The 20,422-nt window shown below is 41.1% G+C and overlaps 1 protein-coding gene across 3 annotated transcripts in view; it reads right to left on the reverse strand.

Annotated features, from left to right (window-relative positions):
* Positions 1-16,270, reverse strand: part of FREM1 (FRAS1 related extracellular matrix 1) — a 175,258-nt gene extending 158,988 nt beyond the window's left edge. For all 3 annotated transcript variants that reach the window (XM_066257282.1, XM_066257278.1, XM_066257279.1), the window contains exon 1: positions 16,053-16,270. The gene's annotated coding sequence lies outside the window, so the exon portion shown is untranslated. The remainder of the gene's footprint in view (positions 1-16,052) is intronic.
* Positions 16,271-20,422: the final 4,152 nt, after the last annotated feature.

The raw sequence follows: 20,422 nt of genomic DNA on the forward strand, positions 1-20,422 counted from the left end.
AGATGTCAAAGAGCTTACTGCCTATGTTAGATTCAATGAAATTTTTATCAAGATAACAATGATGTATTTCACAAAAATAGAACAAATATTTCAAAAATTTATATGGAACTGTAAAAGATCCTGAATAGCCATTAGCAACCTTGAGAAAAAAGAACAAAGTTGGAAGAATCACACTACCTGATATCAAACTTTACTACAAGGCCATAGTAACCAAAATAGCATGGTCCTGGCATGAAAACAGGCACAATAGGTCAACTGAACTGAATAGAGAGTGAGAAATAAACCCACACCTTTATGTCCAATTAATATTTGACAAAGGACGCAAGAACATAAAATGAAATAAAGATAGTCTATTCAATAAACTGCATTGAGAAAATTGAACAAATATCTGAAAAAAAAAGAAACTAGATGACCTTCTTACACCATATATAAGAATGAACTCAAAATGGATTAAGATTTAAATGTTAAACTTGAAACCATAAAGATCCTAGAAGAAAAAAACAGGCAGTAAAATCTCATTTTTTATAGAAATATTTTTTGTGACATATTTCCCTGGGGAGGGGAAACAAAAGAAAAAATAAACAAATGGTGCTACATCAAACTATTAATAAAATGTCCTCACACAACAAAGGAAACCATCAACAAAATAAAAATACAGTCCACTAAATGGGAGATCATATTCACCAATGATACATCTGATAAGGGGTTAATATACAACATTTATAAAGAACTTATGAAAATCAACACCAAAAAACAAACAATCCAATTGAAAATAGGCAAAGGACCTAAGTAGATACTTCTCCAAAGAGGACATACAGAGTGGCCAATAGACATATGAAAAGATGTTTAGTGTCACTAATCATCAGAGAAACAAACTAAATCAACAATGAAGTATCACCTCATACTTCTTAGAATGGCTATCATCAATAAATCAACCAGCAACAAGTGTTTGTGAGGATGTGGAGAAAAGGGAAACTTCATGCACTGGTGATGGGAATGCAGACTGGTGCAGCCACTGTGGAAAGCAGGATGGAAAAAATTAAAAATGGAACTGCCTTATGACCCAGAAATTCCTCTTCTGGGAATATAGTCAAAGAAATATAAACACTAATTCTAAAGAATATGTGCACCCTTTTGTTCACTGCAGCATTATTTACAATAGCCAAGATTTGGAAGCATCTGTGGAAGAGTCAATAAAAAAGCTGTGGTACATTTAGGCAATAGAAAACTACTCGACGGTAAAAAAGAAGGAAATCTTACCCTTTGCAACTGCATGGTTGGACCTGGAGAGTATTATGCTAAGTGAAATAAGCCAGTTAGAGAAAGACAAATACCATATCATTTCATCCACATGTGGAATCTAATAAACAAAATAAACTAGCAAGCAAAACTGAAACAGACTCATAGATACAGGGAACAGGCTGACAGCTGTCAGAGTGAGGTGGTTCGGGAGCTCGGTAAAATGGTTAAAGGGATTAAGGAAAAAATCCATAGACACAGACAACAGAGTGGTGATTACCAGAGAGAAAGGGAGTGGGAAGAGGTAGAAGGTATAGGAGGATGAATGGTGATTCAAGGAGACTTGACTTGGGACAGCGAACATACAACATAGTGTACAGATATTGTTTTATAGAATTGTACACCTGAAACCTATATAATTTTATTACCTAATGCCACCCCAATAAATTCAATAAATAAATTTAAAACACAGTAGAACCAAAAAAAAATTATTACTTCTAAAATCATTATTTCTCAGGTTAGAAGGAAATTTTAAGCTATCTGCTCCAAAGCAGAAGTAATCAAACCCTCTGGTCTGTAAATTAAAATCTGTCACATTAATCCAAAGTCTAGTTCCTCTTTGTATTCTTAATGTACCTCAATTTCTTCTTTTTGATCCTTCAATGAAATAATGACCATTATCTTATGGCTCTTAGAACACTTCTTAACATGGTCATGAACCTTGATCTTGTCCATTGGAACTCATCTCACTATCTCCAGCCTTCAACTTGGAATAAACAATTTTGTTTTTTCTCCTGAATAACAAAGAACAAAGATCAATCTTTGGAAGGAAAAAGGAGTCAATTCCTTTTTGTAAATAAAAAGAAAAATCCAGATAATAACGCATGACACGATGTCAGACTCTTTAACTCACACATCTCTTTGTAGGCAAACCCCAATTAAGCCTTTGAACTAAGAACAGCACTTTGACAAAACTATTTACTTTTTGAACACTTTAGTGTTTAAAAAGAACCTCAGCCTTCAATACAAACGTTACTTAAACTTTTTCAGCCTTGCTTTCATCTTCTGTACAGTAGGAACTCATACTAATGATTTTATAAGGTTATTGTAAAGATACCTTTTGTTTTTTATTTTAATTAACAGAAAAATCCAACTGCCCTCACATCATGAACAGAAGAGCTCCTTACCATGTCATTGTCTTAAAGTCTTAAGTCTTCATCTTTAAAAGTCTAGGTCTTAAAAGTTTGAAGTCTTATGTCTTGGGTTTCAAAGTCCTAATTTCAGAAACTCTGGCCACAAAGCTGAGTTCAGACAGGATAGCTGCAGAAACTGGGCTGTGTGTGACTACAAGCCTGCTGTGGAACAGCACGTGATCTCTGACTATTTCTCCATTAGCTCTCATGGCTGTCATCATTTGCCAGTCTTAACATAGGCAAACACTATAATGGGGGAAGGTACATGACAGGAGTCCTCCTGCCAACGAATCCCACAGCCAGGGATTGCCATGCCCATGGCACCTAGCATCCAAGAAATTTACAAAGCCACACACCAGGAAATGCCCTTTACTGGGGAGTAAATAAAGGCCAATAGCTCCCAATAAAGCAATTGAGCAACGAAGACTGAGGCCACATAGCATCTTAATAAAAAATGATACACACAGCGCAGGGTACCCTCCTAATCAGAAAAGTCAAAGCAGCATCACACAGGCTTTAAGGCCAAACGAGAAAGATAAAATGGTTTCATCTGGGTTTTTTTTGAACGTGCAAAGCTAGTCCTCTCTGAGGAAGTTTCCTTATCATCCCATCCTGAAGCCAAACTCTAAATCCAGAGTGCATTATAAACTGATTTCTCAATGTAGGTTTATGCGGCTGCAGGTTTCTACTTCCTCTTGCTGTAGTACAGAAAATCTGCAGGCTCTGTGACTTTAAGCAAAATGAGATGTATAACAAGACCAATTTTACCATAGGCTAGTTGATATAAACAAGAGTTAAGTTCATATAGCATCATCTCAGCAACATTGAACAAAACAATATTATTTGAGGACCTGCTGTAATGTCTTAAGAACTTGGAAGATTATTAGCTAACTAACACCAGGCAGAGAGACCTTGGCATGGTGTTACGGGCTGAATTTTGTTCCCATAAAATTCATATGTTGAAGTTCTAACCCCCTGTAACATAGAATGGGACTGTATTTAGAAACAGGGTCTTTAAAGAGGCGATTAAGTTAAAAGCAGGTCATTAGGGTGGGTATTACTCTGATTAAAAAGAGAAAATTAGGACACAGACGGGTACAGAGAGACAACTATGTGATGTGAAGACACAGAGAGAAGACAACCATCTACAAGCCGAGCCAAGAGGCACCAGAAGGCATAAGCCCTATCTGCACCTTAACTTCTAGAATGGTGAGAAAATAGTTTTGTTATTTAAGCCGTCCAGTCTGTTATATTTTGTTATAGCAGCCCTAGAAGACTAATACATATGGTAAACAAGATACAGAAAGAATATAATTATCCATGTTAAAGTCTTTGGGTAGTAATTAAAAATAGTCAAATATCCATTCATTCAACCCCTGCTCCTCTCCTACTTGATAAACCACTCTCAACTGACATTTTAAGCACAAATCAGAACCTCCAGCAGCAGCTATTTGCTATTGTTCTGAGATTCTAAGGGCTTTAAAGCCCCAAATTTTAGCATTCCATTAAGATCTACTTTGTGAAAGTCCGTAGAGCTTAGTAGCAGAGGCCACAGTCAGTGAGGAGATCAAAGTTACTGAACCGTAACATGTGGTTAGCAGGAGTCTGACTTCCTTAAGACCAGGAAAGCATTAAAAGAAAAGAAGAAAGTAAGGGGGACTGAAAGGAGAGAAATGCAAGAGAATCAGCCCTTGTGTCTGACTTTACATGAGCTGCTGCTGCCCTGACTGTCGCGCAGCAGTGGGTCACCACATCGCCACTCCTTTCTCTGTGTGCAATGACAATGACTTCATGTGAAAAGGGATTATTTTATATTTTAGTAATAAGTTTGAGAGATACCATATGCGGTAGAAATCAGCTCTTCAGGTACATTTGCCTTTGGATCCCCATATTTTCTTTTATTATTATTATTATTATTATTATTATTATCAATCAGCAGGCCAATTGCCCTCTGCATGGGAGAAGCCACGCCTACAACAGGAAAGGAGCTGTCCCAGTGTGGGCACCCATTGCAGTCACAACAGTGAGACTGGGGGACATGCTAACTTAGGTTTGAGTGCTGGCTCTGCCACTTACTGGTGATGTCACCTTGGCAAATTCAATTCGTTGTCCCAGCTTTCTCATATTTAAAACAAGCTAAAACATCAATCCATGGTTCTATTATGAGAATCAAATGAAAAGTATGGGTGAGCATCTAGCACATAATGAGTGTAAGGTATTTTTCCCCGCCGAGAAGGAAGGAAGGGGCGTAGCCACCAAGTGTGGAATCGTAAAGGTTTTATTCAGTACAGAGCATTTCTCGGATGAGATTCACTGGTCTGGAAGATGGAGGTCAGGAAAATCACACATGGAGAGACCGTGTGGGTAAATTTAAAAAGGGGTCCTCTAGGGAAGTCGGGCTAATATGATGTAGCGTATTCCCACTGGCTGACAGTCAGTCGCTTTTTTCCCAAGGACTCCTAGGAAGTTTCTTTTGGCGCGCTTGGTTGTGGGCGGTCCTAGCCAAAGTTCGTGGGCCTGGGTTCCCCAAGTGACCATCCCTCATTATCCACCAACCTTACAATGAGTGTTCAATAAATATTAGTATTCTGACTACTACTTTTATGACTATTGCTGCTAACACTCATCAAATATTCTTTCTCCTCTTCCCTAATGTCCCTCCGCTTGGCCAGTTGGCCTATCTCCTTGAAAAGGTATCTCAACCTTTACCAGTTTATATTCCCTAAAAGGACCACTTGATTCTGATTGCCACCAGTCCACGGAAATAGCTGTCCCAGGGCTGCCAGTGAATTAAACAGCGTATCAAATAGAACACTTCTCCCACAATCCCCTCTGATTTCTGCAGCACCAGCGCCCTCCACCACACTGCACAGAACTGCTTCTCCCTGGTTTCTGTGGCTGGGTACACACCTGGTTCTCTCTCTACCTCACCAATGCCTCTTTCTCTTTTATTTGTACTTCCTTCTCTTTCCACCCTCTTTTTCCTCCTCTCCTGGTTACATTGTACCATCAGAAATGTGACACCCCTTAAAAATTTTACCTCAACCTGCTTCCCACTGCATATCTACTCCCAAGGCCTTTTGTCTCCCCAAACCAATGCCCTACCCCAGCCCCCAAGCTCCAGTTACACATTCACAGTGGCCTGCCGGACACTTCCCACCTCTCTGTCCCTGCTCCTGTCTGCCTCCTGCCTGGAATGTCTTTGCTTCCATCCTCATTCAGTAAAATCCTTCTCACAAGTTAATACCTCCTGCAATGCCTCCTCCAAGATGTCCTCAGACCTGATCAGTCCATTTGTAAAGATTCCTATCTGCTATTGCAGATAACTGCATTTCATTTAAACCCATCACAGGGCATTTATCACACCATACCCGATGGTGTAGTATTTACATGTTTTGAAGGCAGGAGGATAAAACTGTCTGTTGAATGTGATATGCATTTAGAACCTATACCAAGAAATGAAATCAGCAATTAGGCCCTGGCTGGTTGGCTCAGCAATAGAGCGTCGGCCTGGCGTGCGGGGGACCCGGGTTCGATTCCCGGCCAGGGCATATAGGAGAAGCGCCCATTTGCTTCTCCACACCCCTCCTCCTTCCTCTCTGTCTCTCTCTTCCCCTCCCGCAACCGAGGCTCCATTGGAGCAAAGATGGCCCGGGCACTGGGGATGGCTCCTTGGCCTCTGCCCCAGGCGCTGGAGTGGCTCTGGTTGCGGCAGAGTGACACCCCAGAGGGGCAGAGCATCGCCCCCTGGTGGGCAGAGTGTCGCCCCTGGTGGGCATGCTGGGTGGATCCCGGTCGGGTGCATGCGGGAGTCTGTCTGACTGTCTCTCCCCGTTTCCAGCTTCAGAAAAATACAAATAAATAAATAAAAATTAAAAAAAGAAATCAGCAATTACAGTTGAACCGCCTTCGCATTCTTGTTAAAAAACGAATACCGCCTGACCTCTGGTGGCACAGTGGATAAAGCATCGACCTGGCAACACTGAGGTCGCCAGTTCAAAACCCTGCACTTGTCTGGTCAAGGCATATATGGGAGTTGATGCTTCCTGCTCCTCCCTCCTCTCTCTCTCTCTCTCTAAAAATGAATAAAAAATAATAATAAATAAAAATAAACGAATACCAAGACACATTGATATCTTTGCGCTCTTTCCATTTAAACTTAGACATTTCTGTGCGTTTGGATTATAGAGATGTTTGTCTAGTTTCCTCTTTAAAAAGAAAAAAGAGATTTGTGACACCATTTCTCTTAAGAGAAACATCTTAAGTTATGCCCCATTTTGGCCTCCTCTGGTTAAACAACTTTCCAAATTCCTAAACAAAGAATATAGAAGACAATCTTATCCAGTTCACAGACAGTGCAAATCTAGGAAGGTGAACAGTCTTCACTGAGGACATAATCAAGACACACAGCCTGGACAATCGGAGGCTGGAGCGATGGACTGAAGCCAGTAAATGTGCTTTCAACAAGCACAAACGTGATACTTTACATTTCCGAAAAGCAATTGCACATGTATGGGAAAGAGTAGACCTACTTTAGTAGCAATTTGCAAAACAAAATTAGTCTACCTTCAGATATTTGAAGAACAGACTTGACTCTTTGGTTCCAGGGTGAATGGGTGGAATCTCAACTTGCTTTTAGAAAGAATGTTCCTTCAGAGTCGTCCAGCAGTGCCGGAGCTGAGGCACAGACACAGGAAGGGATCCTTGTTTTAGGGAAGGAGTATTGCTTCTAGGGTCCCTTTTGTGAGACTCTATTTCCCTGAATGATTGTCCTTAGCCCAGTTCTCCAGCCTCTTCTCACACAGCCCTCCTCCTTGCCACTGACAGGTGCACACAGTTCTCCTGCCCTGTTTAAAGTCACCATGCAGCCCATGCAGGGCCTTTCAGGGTCTGTCTGTGCTGTGCCATCTGCCATGAGTGCCCTTCCCCCACTCCCACCAGCCACCCTGTTAGCCTGACTACATTCTACCTATCTAGAAGGTGTCCCCATCCCAGACTAGTGTTATCTGATTAGATAGAATCCTATAATACCCCTAATCTCAGGTTGTACACTTACAGACATTTAATTATTTACTTGCAGTCATTTTTTTATAAAAAGCCCACCTGTTACCTATCTGAGCTTCTTGAAGAGAACAACCATGATTGTTCTGCTCATTCAAGTACCTCTAGTACCTGGCTGGTCATTGGGCCTGGAACAGGGATGCTCACTGACTTACCCCAATGCAAGCAATGAGCCTATAAGAAAAACTGGTGGAAGGAAGAGAAATAGCCAGAGAGAGAGAGAGAGAGAGAGAGAAAGCAAAGGAAGCTGCATGTCTGAGGGAGAGGAGAGGGAATGGGAGGGACAGGGGATGGGGATAAAGAGAGAGAGAGGGAGAGGGAGAGGGAAAGAAAGAAAGCTGTATGTCTGAGCAACTATTTCTTTCAATTTGGTAGTAGTTCACAGGCTCACCATGGTGCAATCCCAGAATTTCAAATTCTCAAACAAACATTTCCTATAAGGTTGAACTCTACGCTACAATGGAGTAAAAGTCTCCAATACTGGAGGATCAGGAGGAAACGAGGACAGAATAATTTTCACATCACCATTGCTCTCTCCCCACTAATCACTGGGGGAGTCTGTGAGATCAAGCATCTGTTTGAGACTTCTACTCAATCTGTGAGAAAGAATCAAGTGAGGATGAGTGTAAAGCCAGGAGCCACCATCGTGGCCATTCACATGCAGGTTCGCACTGGATTCGGACAGTCGGTAAAGAAACAATGGAGCCAAGAACTGATGGGCTGTCATCTTTAATTCTAGCTTGCATCCGACGGGCAAGTAAAAACACACACTGGGATCCAAAACCCACTCACATTCAGTGCTCACAAAGCTACTACTGACTTATCCGAGTTTTCTAGAATCAAAGGTTTCTAGCTCACCAGACTTACTCACCTCTGTTCCCCATCTCCTTCCTTCTCTCTGCACAAACTCTGCACTAACTGGCTTCTCACTCAACACTCCGCCATCTTGGCTGCCTCTCCTGGCCTCCTCCACGTGGCCTTTCTCTGCTCTCTGCTCTCTGCTCTCTCCTCTAATGTTAATCTCAGGAACCAAGAGCGCAAGCTCCTATTCTGCCCCTATTTTATAGTGTAGAAATCCAAACCTTTAATCCAATATACACAATAGGGAAGTCTCTAATACAAAGTCACCTATCTGAGTCAAGATGGGATTGTACCACCCCACATCAAAAAGGGTGGGAAAGGCTTAGTCCCAAAACCAAGCCCCAGGCTACAAGGATTCTGCCTGCCTTTAGCCCACCCCCAACACATATTAATATCACCTGTGCGATGGCTTCCTCGTGGGCAGCGCCATCTTTAACAAAGTGAGCATAATGAGGAGCCACTGAGCCATTTCACCTGCAGATGTTGTAAAGTACCAAAAGGCTACAGAATTAATATTAATATTTTAGGAGGCTTGGAGAACATTTTATTAATTTGGGTTAAGGTGTGCAGAGAAATTGTGAGAATAGTTTCTGTACTGTGTGATTAGCATAACCAGGATGGCTCTTGCCATTGTATTGTAAATGAAAAGGGAAGGAAAGCATAGATTCCCTGACATTCCACCACACCTGTGGGGAAAGGAGTGAATGGCTAGCCAGGTGCAGGAAGGGAAAAGCCAAAATAAACCTTTTCTTATAACTATGAGCCATTTGCGGGCATTTGTCCCCACGGAAACTACCTCTCTTATGTAAATGCATGTGGTTAATACGTCTGACTCTGGACAGAGAGATGGCAGATGAACACTAGAAAATATAGGAAGGCCTTTTAATATGTAAAGAGATATCTTTCTACCATTGTGTTGACTTGTAAATTTTGTTTTCTCCAAAATGATGTATGGTTTGCAAATTGAACGTGGTCCTATCATGTTAAAGGACATATGACTATAACCAATAGCGGTAAGGGGCTCCTAATTGCAATTTTTGCTTCTGTACTTCCCACTTACAAAACTATAAAAACTAAGTAGAACAAAGGGCCAGCGCGCTCTCCATCAGATTTCTGTTGGAGTTGCCGCCGCTTGGCCAAGCTAGACAATAAAGCTTTAATGTGTAAACGACGGACCTTGCTTCTGTCTTCCATAATTCGGGTCCCTTCAAATTTGGATTAACAATAATATATTTTATCTGCCCAACAATCCACCCCTATGCTCACTTTACTACCCACAATTTACATCACCAGCATCCCCGTGCAAGGAAATTAGGCACATTACACAAATTACAACAGCACAAATCATACAGTTTCAACAATCATAAAGGTACACTTCACCAGTCTCTGAGCACTTTGCCCAAAGCGCAAAATGTTCTCAGTCTTCTTTCTAGCCATGGGAAAAGCTTCCCAGGGCAGGGAAGTGCTTCCAGCAAAGCCGCCCCCCACCCCCATCAAGGTATTTCACATTGTCCAAAATCCGTAATCTGTAATTCCATCCAACAAAGGAGCCAATGCCCACTCCAGTTGTAGTCCAGGAAATCAGTCCACGCACAAAGGGCGTCAGCCACCCCCCTCATTCCTGCCGCCCTCGCAGGTCTTACACTGTCCCAAAGAGGGGCATATGACGTCCATCCCTATGTCCCAAAATCGCAGACCTACCAGGGCCATAGTAGGTGCTGCTTCCAGCTGGGCTTTCACCTTCTGGAGACTGCGGATTGCAACTCCAGCCCGATTCTCCTCATCTTCCAAAGAGGAACTGAAAACACCAGCTCCCGTTGCCGGGCTCGAGTCCTGGGCCGCTGCCACCTTCTGTTCCGCAGACCTTGCAGCTCCAGACCCGGCCTCAGCTTCAGCCTCAGCCTCAGCCCTGGCCTCTTGCCGCTGCTGGCTCTCCACAATGTCCAGGGCAATCTGCAACTCACGAACCTGTGAATCCTCCTCCAGCAGCTGCTCCATTTCCAGGCAAATCTCGTGAACCTGGTCGGCCTCCTCCTCCAGAACTCCCTCCAGCTCCAGGGTCAGCATCTTTTTCTCCCACGTTTGCTCCAGCTCCTTCCAATGCTCGGTTTGCAGGTCCCGGGCAGCCTCTTCCACAGAGCTCTCAGTTTCCTCACGCATTGCTGTAAAAGTCAGCCAGCCTACGGTCCCCAAAAGGACAGCCATGGGGAACCATAACAGCAGCCATTCCTCTATTCCACCGCTCAAAGGTGGTGGTTGCTCCATATTGAACTGTATCGAATCCTGCCACAGACTATGCCAAATATAAAGCCAGGAGCCACCATCGTGGCCATTCACATGCAGGTTCGCATTGGATTCGGACAGTCAGTAAAGAAACAACGGAGCCAAGAACTGATGGGCTGTCATCTTTAATTCTAGCTTGCACCCGGTGGGCAAGTAAAAACACACTCTATAGCGTGCGGAGGACCCGGGTTCGATTCCCGGCCAGAGCACACAGGAGAAGCGCCCATTTGCTTCTCCACCCCTCCGCCGTGCTTTCCTGTCTCTCTCTTCCCCTCCCACAGCCAAGGCTCCATTGGAGCAAAGATGGCCCAGGCGCTGGGGATGGCTCTGTGGCCTCTGCCTCAGGCGCTAGAGTGGCTCTGGTCGCAACATGGGGACGCCCAGGATGGGCAGAGCATCGCCCCCTGGTGGGCAGAGCATCGCCCCTGGTGGGCGTGCCGGGTGGATCCCGGTCGGGCGCATGCGGGAGTCTGTCTGACTGTCTCTCCCTGTTTCCAGCTTCAGAAAAATGAAAAAAATGAAAAAAAAATGAAAAAAAAAAACACACTCTGGGCTCCAAAACCCACTCACATTCAGTGCTCACAAAGCTACTACTGACTTATCCGAGTTTTCTAGAATCAAAGGTTTCTAGCTCACCAGACTTATTCACCTCTGTTCCCCATCTCCTTCCTTCTCTCTGCACAAACTCTGCACTAACTGGCTTCTCACTCAACATTCCACCATCTTGGCTGCCTCTCCTGGCCTCCTCCATGTGGCCTTTCTCTGCTCTCTCCTCTAATATTAATCTCAGGAACCAAGAGCGCAAGCTCCTATTCTGTCCCTATTTTATAGTGTAGAAATCCAAACCTTTAATCCAATATACACAATAGGGAAGTCTCTAATACGAAGTCACCTATCTGAGTCAAGATGGGATTGTACCACCCCACATCAAAAAGGGTGGGAAAGGCTTAGTCCCAAAACCAAGCCCCAGGCTACAAGGATTCTGCCTGCCTTTAGCCCACCCCCAACACACATTAATATCACCTGTGCGATGGCCTCCTCGTGGGCAGCGCCATCTTTAACAAAGTGAGCGTAATATATTTTATCTGCCCAACAACGAGGCTGCCGATCTCGGCGGTAAGGGCCAGAGAGTGATGAGTTGAAATCTGTCCTGCCCAGTCAATGAGATCTGGGGGAATAAAAATTTTATTTCTTATTTTCTTTTCTTTTCACATATAAGTTGAGTGGTTTGCCACATGTTTACTTCTTTCCAATCTTCACAGCTGTGTTAGCCCTTTCCCAAAGAAGGAATATTTAGTTAGAACTTATCAGACGTCATGCAGCATGCTTGGTGCTTCCCAAGGTCTCTTAGCCCTTACACATACCTGGTATCACTACCTGCATCTCTCCCTAGGAAACTGGCTACCTAACTTGCCAAACATTACAGGACCAAAGAATATTGCAGCCTAGGTTTTGAATCCAGTTGAAATTTATTCAAAGGCCACTTTTTTTTTTTCTACTATACTATTCTGACTTAATTTTCATGATCACCTATTATACTACCTTTTGGTTTTAAAACAATCACTAATGCATGTTTGATGAAATAGAACAGAATGAAATGAAATAGTATGTAGGATGCTACCACATTCTTATAAAGAGGAATATTTACATAAATCAGAATTAAATAATTGCTTTTGTGTTCATGCTGTGTTGTCTGTTCAAGAAGAATCCCTTTTACTGGAAAAACGAGTCTGGGCCATGAAAGGGGTTTGATAGGAAACAGCCAAAAACATCCAAACATTTGGATGAGTTTTCATCTAGGAATTTAGATTCTCCTAACTTCACAATGGTTTTGGCTTATGATTTACAGAAGAAAGAAATTTTGTACTAACAAGAAATGTAGACCTCAGAATTAAAATTCCATGGCATTGAGTGCAACCCCATGAGACAAAGTCCTGGCTCATTTACTTTAAGAAAAGAATGCAGGGAGCATCTGTAAATCCTGAGCAGCTGATAACACATGATAGAATGCAGAGATGGGGTCCCAGGGAAGTACAGAATCCCATGGAAGAAGTTGGGGCTTTAGTGAGTCCTGGAGTGTTATCTGCCCCTGTCTCTTTGGAAGCCAGATAGGAACACTTCAAGGACAAAGTTGAGAGTGAAGAGTTATATACGATCTTAGCGGCCTTTGCACGATGCACAACGGGAGTATTCTGCTATCACAGTGGCAACCCCATAAATGTGTAGGGATAAGAGTGAAATCAAAGACTATTCTGCCATCTCCTTTAAACTTAACAAAGAGAGGCCGAGAACATTTTGTTCAAAAATATCCTAACTTTGCAAGATCGCTGTGCTCTCTCGTCCAGTGAGTAGTTTCCCACCTAAGCATGGTATCTTCAGACATCTGGAGGCTACATTTGTCAGAAAAATGCAGAGATCACAGCTATAGTTCCTTATCTTGATGGCCAGGTTTTAGAACACTTTGAAATGCTGCCCCAGTCACCTCAGGGAGAGAAGCTACAGTGCAGACAAAATGTGAGATTTTGTTAGAAGGTTGTTTTTCTCCCCCAGCCCTTCAAAAGTCTCTGTTTGAGCTCACCTGGTAGTACAAAAGCTATTAAATCACTTGAATGAAAGGGTCAGGTTGCAAGCTGTGCGAGTATGGAAGCTGGCAAGCCCTGCTTGGACCACCCAGCTCTCCAAGGGGCAGCAACACCAGATTCAGACAAGATAAGAGGCTGCAGTCCTATGTAACCTGGCCCAGAGAAACTGCCTTCCCAGAGAGGGACAGGATCCCATTGTGAGGACTGACAGTGTGCTCTGTGAAGGTGGCATTTGTCTAACTCACTATACTGCTGGTCTTGGTTCTTTGTGAGAGGGAGGAAAATTAAATGATATTTTTGAGAAATTTTTAAGTAAAACAGTAAGGCTAATACAATATTTAGTCTGTTCTCAAAGCAAACATTAAAAAGTTCCCATTCTATCGTTGGCCAACTATACATTTATAAAAAATTAGAAAGTAAAAAAAAGTTCCCACTCACCAGTAACTGAGTTTGGAAGACTATGCCATATCCATCAGTGTCAAAATTCCAGAGCTGGAAAGATACCAGGACTCATTGAATTCAACCTTTTGGTTTTATCAGTGGAAGAAGTGACACTTAAGAGAGATTCGGTGGCTCATCCAATATTGGTTAGCAACAGCTAAAATTTGAAACATCATGAGCACACCGGTGATTTTGGAATCTATACTATTCTCATTGGTGATTTTGGAGTCCTTGGAAATGAGCAGGGAATCTGGCATATGGCAGGCACCCCCAGATACTCAGACCGAGGAGAGGGGGAAAAAAGAAAGAAGTATTGATATCCACATCCTATATTCTTTCACGTTAAATATATACTGCTCACAAAAATTAGGGGATATTTCAAAATGAATATGAAGCTATAAAATATCTCCTAATTTTTGTGATCAGTGAACGATGCCATAAACATACAGTGCTATAAAATATCATTGGGGATGGGGAGGGGGCTAGATTTTTACATTCATATGCTGTCAAATGACAACATGGACAGGACGGAAGAATCACTTCCATATTCCTCTCAATCTGTGGGCTGGTCCGATCTAAATCCAGTTCCTAAGAAATAGAGTGCTCCTGAACAGTCACAAGAAATCCAGCTGAGTTCAACCTAACTCACCCTAGACCGTTCCAGGAACAAGGCATCCCTGGAGGCTGAGAAAGAATTAAGCACAGGCCTAGGCTTAAAGTTTAAGAGACAAACATTGCTTGGCCATGTGGAGGCAGGTCAGATAATAAGCCCAACGCTCGGAAGCAGGAAAGTATGATGTCCAAGTACGTTTGCCCAACTGCCTTTCTTACTCCTGGGAATTGAAAGGCAGAGATGGAAAGGGGAGCAAGAAAAAATAAAAAGACAGGGTTGGTGGGAAAGCTAGTTTAAAAGCCCTTAGTCTGTCGGCCAACCATGCAAAACCATGTTGCACATAACTTCCACTCAACATCAGCTCAAACTCAAGTTTATTAATTAGATATGAGGTTTAATATTAACCAAGTACATAAGAATGTAAATCGCCAAGAACAAGGTACTTATCCAAGTGTGACCTCGCCTGCATCAGAATCACCTGGGGACACTCAGGGCCCAGACCAGGTCTCAGATTCTTTGGGGGTGGCACCTGCTTTTCACCAAGCACCCTGGTGGGTCGTACGCATGCTGAGAGCAAAGGTAGTCAACATTTTCCTCGAGTTCTGCTGAAAGCACTTTGATCGGGTGCAGGCAGGGCACTTAGAAGTAACTCTTCAAGCTTTAACTGGCTGTATCAGTTTTCCAGAGCAGAAACATGAAGAGCATTCGCCCCACCCACTAGGTCTGGTCTGCAGAGCAGCCCTGAAGAGGTTAATCTCCCCAGCAAGATTCCCAGGCCAGAAACTCCAACCAGCCTCCGGAAATGCTCTTTTAAAGCTTTGTAATTCGTGCCACGCAACAAGACTGAGAGCAATAGTCAAGGGCAGAAAAAAAATTAGATACCTTAAAAATTATTTCTGTATCCAAAGGAAAACAAGAAAGTATTTGCTACAGCATCCAAGTTTCTAGACTAAATCACAGTAATAGGTTAAAAAGGGCTCAATAAAACTTCAGAACAATATGATTTCTTTGCCTCTCCAACACTATCTCTTGTCCCCATTTAAAAAGAAACCATGCTTTAAAATATATATATATCCAAATATAACTAAACTAAAGCAAAGATATCCAAAAATCATTTCCAAATTTCCATATCTTTATACCATGAGAATGTTACCTGTTTTATTAACTTTAGCATTTTTTCCTTTGCCATTTTATTTAGCTGAGAAAAAACGTTCTGATGATGGAGGGGGTCAAAATTTGAAAATGGTTATTTCATTGGTGAGTGCCATTGGAAATGGATTCAGAAGTGAGTTATAAATTTTTGTTACATAATAAAAAGAATCTCATTTTGAGCATATATTATTTTAATACTGCAAGCTACTACCTTCTGAGTTTACATGAGAATTAAACTTTTGCAAGCAAATTCTATTTGCTTCTTGCATCATTACTTGGAGTTAATGCAACCATGGCACACAGTACCTCTGGGGCATTTTGGTAACATAACATTCCCGGTTAAGATGAGAGGAAGTACATAAAGCAGATACTTACAGGTAGTGGTTTTCCTTTTCAAGCCCAAACTTAGAAACCCTTGGCGGGATCAGAGTCACTGACCGGTTAATCTTTGGTTTAAAGAGCTTTGAGAAGAATGGGGAGGAAAAACAACCCAGGGAAGAAGAGAGAGCTGAAATTCCAGTCTTTCAGGTCAGCTGAGTTTTAGCTTTCTTTGTACTAAATAGCCATTAACACACACACACACACACACCCCACAGACGAGAAAATATAGAACTGAAGTTCACATACAGAACTGTCCTTGCTGGTCTTCTCCAAGGCTGCTGCGGCTGCCGCTCTGAAAACTTCCCGGCTGCCAAGCCTGAGGACTCCCTCTGAGCAGGGCGCGATAAAGGATGCCTGCAACTGTTTACAGGGAGCCCGGACCTCCCTGGCGGAGAGCCACAGCTCGTCAGTCCCGTTTGCTGGTTGGGTCCACAGGGATAAAACTGAGCTTTGTTAATGAGGTCGTAGCTTCCCTTCCCTGTCTCTCACAGCTTCCTTTCTCACTATTAGTTATGTATTAACTGCTCTGCCACTGGCTGAGCTGAAGCTGCCTCTTCCGCCCGCAGCACACAGATGCATCTCACACACACAGGCACATGCACCATGTACACAGTCACCCAAATGCACCACACACAGGTGCACACATGCCACACACACACACACAGGCACCCACAGGTGACCCATCCACACAAGAACACATTCACAGGTAGGCACTCACATATCCACACCCCTTCACGCCCAGTGTGTGCATACTCACACATACAACAGCACACATGTACACACACTCATATGTTAACAAACGCCCACCCACATACATACTCACACAGTTGTTTCCAGAGCCTTCAAACTCCTCAAACACACTTTTTCTCCTGAACATCTTTTCTTCAAACAAATTCCCATCCTGAAAGGTTTTCATTCCATTGAGAGGAGATGCCCAGTGTTCATTCAGAAAGAAAGAGGAAGGAAATGAGCCCCTTCAACTTTAGTCACAGCATTCAAAGGGCAAGTTAGGGTATTCCAGGGTTCTGTTTCTAAGTACTTATTTCTTTAGTTTAAAGGGCCTTTCATGAATCTGAATCTTTTTTTAAATCCAAAGAAGTCTCATTAATCTAATCTCATTTGCATATAGTTAATGACCCCACTGAGTCAACTTGTCACAGGTCAAGAAATGTCCTATCAACAGAGGTTCAGTGAGTTAAACTCGTCAGGGTTCAGTGGGTAAGAGGCTTGTTGCTTAAAAACTGCGTACTAACTTTACTTTTCATCTCTACCAGAAAAAGAAATAAATAATGGCATACCATCTGGCCTAACTTTTAGATTTACCGTATATAGAAAAGTTGGAGTATTATCTTACTTTGGGGAAAGTGTTTATATTGAGAAATGTCTGGCTATACTAAACTCTAACCAAAAGTACAGGGCACTATAAATCCAATTCAACCTAAATTGGTGTGTCCCCTAACAAGGCCACCACAATCATATCTCTTTCCTTGAAAAAATGGGAGAGAGGAAATTGAAAAAAAGAAGAAAATCATATAGGAAAGGAAAAAGGGGAAAAATGAATAAGAATGTGAAAGAAGAGAGAAAAATATTTATTTTATTTAAAAACATGTTTGATAGATACTTCAGAAATGAATGCTACATATATAAATACATTTGCTCAAAGTCACCAGAAATCTTAAATCTCCAAGAAAACTCCTGATTCATTCCATTTGCTCTGAGAATAAATGTGTGAAACTTCTGGCATAATCTCTAAGCTTTTTCTAAGCAACAAAACACTGTTTACAAAAACACAATTAATTAGTAAATAAAATATAGTCACAATGTCTGATTTGTATCCTAATCTTGAAAAGACAAGAAATAAAGCTTTACTGACACCAGAAAATACAAGGTGATAGATAATTTTGTTCTTAGATTGAATTTCTAAATTGCTCACCTTGTGAATATCTCAAATGCAAAAAATAAAAATAAAAAAAGAGTGGATGATTCTTGATGCTATTAGTTGAGACACAATGTCTATTTAATAAAGAAATCCTAGTAGGTAGTTACATCAGTGACTATGTTTCTTCTAACATCTGGGCTAAATAAAGTTTATGAATTAGTAGAAACAGAAATAAATATTTTATATCACTTCTATGGAAGAAAATACTTTCGGCATTCTAAGCAAAAAATAACAAACTTAGATTACAATGTATTCCAAAATGTCTGCAGGAAATGCAATTTTCATAGTTAATTATATACATGATACTTGGCCTAACTTCTGCTGAGCATATTCTAAAATAGGCAGAGTAAGGATTAGATTAGCCACAATGTCTTAAAGTCTGAAGTACCTGCTTATACAAATAAGTCACTCTTTCTCTTATATCTTCCATAAATAAATAGGGGCTGTTAAAATAATATAATTATCAATATTAATAAAGTCTTCTTTGGACAAGTCAAAATGCAAAGCCAAGTATTTAAAAAGAACCAGCCAAAGATATAACAAAGAATTCTCCACCTAAAGGCAAGTGCTGCAGAACTTAGTGCTGGAACAAAATGCATTCTAAAAAATTATTCTGTTTCTAACTATAGGGCTGAAGTGACATGAAAAATATAAAATGTCATTTGTTGGATACGTTCATACTTTTTTGGATTATGAATGTGTAGGATTTTATTGAGTTGCTAGCGAATATAGCATTCTCTGAGCATCAGCACAGCCAACACCTTTCCCAACAATTCATATAAAGGAATTAGGAGTGTACCTATTAAACAATGCTGATGGTGACACACACAGGGGCCTCACTGTCCTGGGAAGATGGCTGTCCACAGAGTCACAAAACTGGATGACTATGGGAAACAGTGCTGTGGCAAAAGAAGACTATCAGTCCAGGAGAGGAAAGGACACACATACCCACTTTCCAAATAGATCAATTGAAAAACAAACAAGTAAATAAAATTAAATACCTCTGTGTACAAGACAAGAACAGAAGCACAGCCCAGCAAGAGTGTTTGGAGACGGAGGTTTGCTGACCTCAGAGCTCAGATCTGACAAAGTGGCTAGGAAATAACAAGAAATAAAACAATGCATGAGTAAGACAGGAGAAAGTTCTGTATACTCTGCTTGAAATCACAAAAGTACAGACCAATATCACTTTTAAACATAAGTGTAAAATCTTAAATAAAATATTTGAAAATCTAATCTAGTTGTGTATTTTAAAACATATTTTTGATTAATAGGGTTTATTTTAAAATTGCAAGGATGGTTCAAAATGAAGACACTAGAATTTTAATATATCAAAGAAGAGAACAGGCCACATGTCATCTTACTAAATACAGAAGAGTGGTAGTCAATAAAATTCAACACTCATTCACTAAAAATAAACAAACAAAAAGCACTATTAGCCAACTAAAAATAGAATGGAAGGCTTTTTACTCAATCAAGGATATGTATCCAAAATCTCATGCTTGATGGTAAAATTTTACCAGTCACTAAAAAGGAACATGACAAAAATTCTTGCTACAGTTGTCATGATTCAATATTGAATAGGAGATCCTAGCCAAAACAGTAAGTCAAGAAAAATAAAATGAGGTATGAGGATTGGAAAAAAGAAAATAAACCTTTTATATGTTCAAGAAATATGAGTTTCTGAATAATATATCTTTTAAAAATCTTCTGAATAAGGGTGTTAGAAGAGGGTACATAGGACAGAAAAGATATTAACCCTTTGAGTAGTATGAATGTTCATGTATGTCCTCGTGCCTCCTGACTATCCAGAGTACCATCGTAACAAAAATTTTTATTTTAAAAATGTGTAAGGCAACATTTTAAAAAGGCAAATGTATGTTCTTCTTGTTTCCATAAATTGGTTAGCAAACAAACATGATCTTAAATTAATAAAACTGGAACTAGAACTAATTTCATTTTTTGAAAAAAAAAACTCCCAGGGGTCAGCAAATATGAAAAAACTCACTACTCAAAGGGTTAAAGGCATATATTTCCAGACACATGCATGCCCACACCAAGCAATATAGCTGTTAATAATAAATCTTTCTCCCCACACTTTGTGTCATGTGGGGCTAAGGATCTAGGGGAAATATAAAAGAATAAAAGATTTAGGTCCTCTAAATTTGAGGGAGGATATTCAAATCATGTGCTTCCTAAATCTATTTAAGCGACCATTCCCATTCCTTGTATTCAAGGCTATTGTTTATGGAAATGGAAACCTCAGACTAAAAATTCTACTCATTACATTGTCATTTCCACACGTATTTACTAAATCCAGGCAGGGAGTCAGGATAAATTGACTCACTCCATTCCGTTCTGCCCTCACAATTGAAAATCAAACAAGCAATGTATTTTTCTCATTAATAATTAACTTGAACAGTACTTTAAATGCTAGCATAAAAGTCAATAGACTTTAAGATTTCTGCACATGATTATATGAAAAAGAAATCATCAGGAGTCCTCTTTATCTCTATCTTCTAAAGGAAAATGCACCAAAGTCAACACACACAATTTAATTTTAAGAGGTTCTACATTTCAACTGTCTTTGTGAGATTTGGGAGCAATTTGATTTTTCAAAGCTTCGCACCAGGAACAACTTTATCTTTCCAAGCATACATAACACAAGGAGTTGGGA

The sequence above is a fragment of the Saccopteryx bilineata genome, chromosome 2, assembly GCF_036850765.1.
Source record: "Saccopteryx bilineata isolate mSacBil1 chromosome 2, mSacBil1_pri_phased_curated, whole genome shotgun sequence".
Taxonomy (NCBI): domain Eukaryota; kingdom Metazoa; phylum Chordata; class Mammalia; order Chiroptera; family Emballonuridae; genus Saccopteryx; species Saccopteryx bilineata.